Here is a 2,928-nt window from a genome sequence, read left to right as displayed (position 1 = left end):
ACCCTGCCAACACACTGATCTTGGGTTTCTAGCCTTCAGTAGTCTGACAGAATGAATTCCTTTGGTTGGTTAACTCCCTGCCTCAGCAAAAAAATACACTCACCTGATTGATTTTGTGACTCACTGTTGGGTTGCAACCTACAGTTCTCGGACTGCAACATTCTTTTTTCTCTGCTTTTCCTCCTGCATTCTTCACAGCCACTGGTGGGATGGCAGGGCCCGGAGGAGGGTGAGGCAAGCAAGGAACCAACTCTCAGGGTCATGCAAGTGGGGGTGTCGTTACCAGTAGTCTAGCCAACTCCACACTTATATGACCTGAAGGTGAGCACCTCCTCCAACTCAGCATACTCAGCACCTCACCCTGGCTTAGGCCGTGTCAAGTGGGCACAATCCTTGTCTCCGTTTGAGAGGTTGACACACAGTCACAAAGCTTTTAAGTGGAGTTTGACCCACATGAGATATGCCTATAAGTCCTCTGATGACATCACAGTCTCCCCGTCTGTGCAATCAGTTAGAGAAGATGATAATAAATATTGTTTTACTACTTGTATGTGTTTCTCACCTTCCTATCCCCCAAAGCAGTCAAAGTTAAAGACTCGAGTTCATGCCTCCTCTCCTCTTGCCAAAGTTCTGGGGGACATGGCCCTCTGGAGACCCTTAGGTGGCAAGGCCTGAGTTTAGTCACTGTCTCTGGATGTCAGCAGGCAGAGTGGGTGCCCTGGAGTGGACACAGAATGCATGTGTTGTGAGTACCTTTGTGTACACATTGCGATCGATTGTAGCACTGCCAGCTGTATAAACCCAAGGACAGGGTCCCCGCCTGCCATCTCCACCCAGCTCTCCCTCCTCTCCAACTGGCTGCCTTACAGACACAATAAATACATAAGCACACACCTCCAACAGCCTCTGCCTTTGTGGCATTAATATTACTCTCAAATCTGGGGATCCTATGTAAGATAGAGACTCTTCTGTCTTTCTCCTGCCTGGCTAGTTCTGGGACAATAAAATAGTGTCTAACATTTACTGTGTACCAGGCATCATTCGCATGTATTATTGCATTTCACTCTCACAACTTTGTAAGTTAAGGCTATTATTTGCTCCATTTTACAGACAACAAAACTGAAGCACAAATAGTAAACAGCCCAGAGTTGTGCAGCTAGCACTGTTGGCAGGATCTGAACCCATGCAGCCTGCTCCAGGGGCCAAGTTCTTAACTCCTACCCTCTGCCTGGCTGGGCACTCCGACCTGCACCTACTTGCCCATCCACGTGGATGGGAGCAGGAGGAGCCAGGTTCTGGGAATCAGTTGGGACACCAGGGGGCAGCATAAGCCTGGCTTTGGCCCCTGAGCCCAGCCCTGTTTGGGGAAAGAGGAGGGGAGTAGAAACCGCCTCCCACCTTCCCCCAGCTCCTCAGAGACCATCCTTTCCCCATACTCGTCTCTCAGGTTGGGGGCTTGAAGGTCCCTTGGCCTCCTCCAGCTTTTCCTCCAGCCAAAGCTTCAAAAACCATCCAGTAGTGACAATGATGACTCAGAAGCTGAGCAAGCCTTGTGCGTGTGAGTGTGTCCTTTTGTGACTGCATGTGGCTCTGAGTGCTGACATGTCTGTGAGCCTGCCTGTGCGTGTGTGTAAGCATGTGTGTGTGTGGGAGGGAGTGTCCTTCTGGCTGGGGAAGTTGTGTACATGCACGTTTATTTCTGGGTGTGTCTCTCTGTGTTTACCCCAGAAACAGATAGGAACTTTGCCAAGGTTGCACAGCAGATTCATATTCAAACTTGTCCCTTAGGAATCTACAGGCAGCAACTCCAGCTTGCCACTGGCTCCTACCTGGGTCTCCGGAGTAGTACCCCATGAGGAGGTGGCAGAAAGGATTTTCAGTCCCAGGCACCCCTGGAGGCCTACAGGATTGTGAGCTTCGCGGCCCCCTCCCCCACTCCCTCCCATCAGTGGGTCACGAGACCTCTAGGGCGTTCCCCACCCAGCAGGGAGGGGGACCGAGGAGTCCCAGCTCCCCGCCGCTTTCAGGGTCTTCCACTGGAGGGAGCGCAGGGCCAGAGGGATTTCTTTTTCCAGAGGCACCCCCGACCCCGGGGCGGGGAGGGGGGAGCCCAGTCCCTCTTGAGCCCAAACCCCCGGCCCTTGCAAGAGTTTGAGTATGGGAGCTGTAGTTTGGGGTGGCATGTCTCTGCTTGATATTAGGTGACTTTCTGGAGAAAAGTTGATTGTTTTTGAAGGGGGGCAGAGTAAGTGGGGATCAGCCTTTCCTCCAGCATGGCGCCAGGGGCCCCCAAGCCCCAGTCCTGGCTCCCCCTCCCAGCCCATGCTCCCCTACTCCATACCAGAGGCACACATGCTCACCCCACTTTCTTCCTCTTCCTCCTCCAGCCCACTTTCTCTTCTCTGTGTCGTCAGAGCTCCAGGGAGGGACCTGGGTAGTCGGAGAAGCCGGAAACAGAGGGCTGGGGCAGCCACTGCTTACACTGAAGAGGGAGGCTGGGAGAGGATTGTGTGTGTGTGTGTGTGTGTGTGTGTGTGTTTTATTTTTGGTGGTGGTGGTGGAGGAGGGGTGTTAGCAGGGCCAGTCCTGAACCCGCTGGACAGAGCTACAGACCCATGGGGCCTGGCAGAGCCGGCTGAGAGAGGGAGACGACAACAGAGGGGTTGCCAAGGTGAGGGGATGCCTCCAAGGAGGGAGGGTGGGGGGCCTCTGACTACCAATGTGGGGGGAGGAGGGGAGTGCTTTTCAGGATCCTGCCTGGGCAGAATGGATGGTCCCTAAGAAATTGTTTCAGCTGGGGCTGGTGGCTGGTGTTACTGAGTTTCGGCAGTTTCGAAATATCAGAGGAATCTGGAGTGGGTACAGGCCCAGCACTTGCCCTGCTCCTCCCCAACATGGGTCACTTTTTCCACACACCCCATCCCCCGC

General features: G+C 53.8%; 1 protein-coding gene across 2 annotated transcripts in view; it reads left to right on the top strand.

The window, feature by feature from the left end:
- The first annotated feature begins 2,581 nt into the window (after positions 1–2,581).
- Positions 2,582–2,928, top strand: part of STAT6 (signal transducer and activator of transcription 6, interleukin-4 induced) — a 13,469-nt gene continuing 13,122 nt past the window's right edge. For both annotated transcript variants that reach the window (XM_010839313.1, XM_010839312.1), the window contains exon 1: positions 2,582–2,671. The gene's annotated coding sequence lies outside the window, so the exon portion shown is untranslated. The remainder of the gene's footprint in view (positions 2,672–2,928) is intronic.

This window comes from Bison bison, unplaced genomic scaffold (assembly GCF_000754665.1).
Source record: "Bison bison bison isolate TAMUID 2011002044 unplaced genomic scaffold, Bison_UMD1.0 scf7180017864115, whole genome shotgun sequence".
Lineage (NCBI taxonomy): Eukaryota > Metazoa > Chordata > Mammalia > Artiodactyla > Bovidae > Bison > Bison bison.
This window is presented reverse-complemented; position numbering and strand designations above follow the sequence as displayed.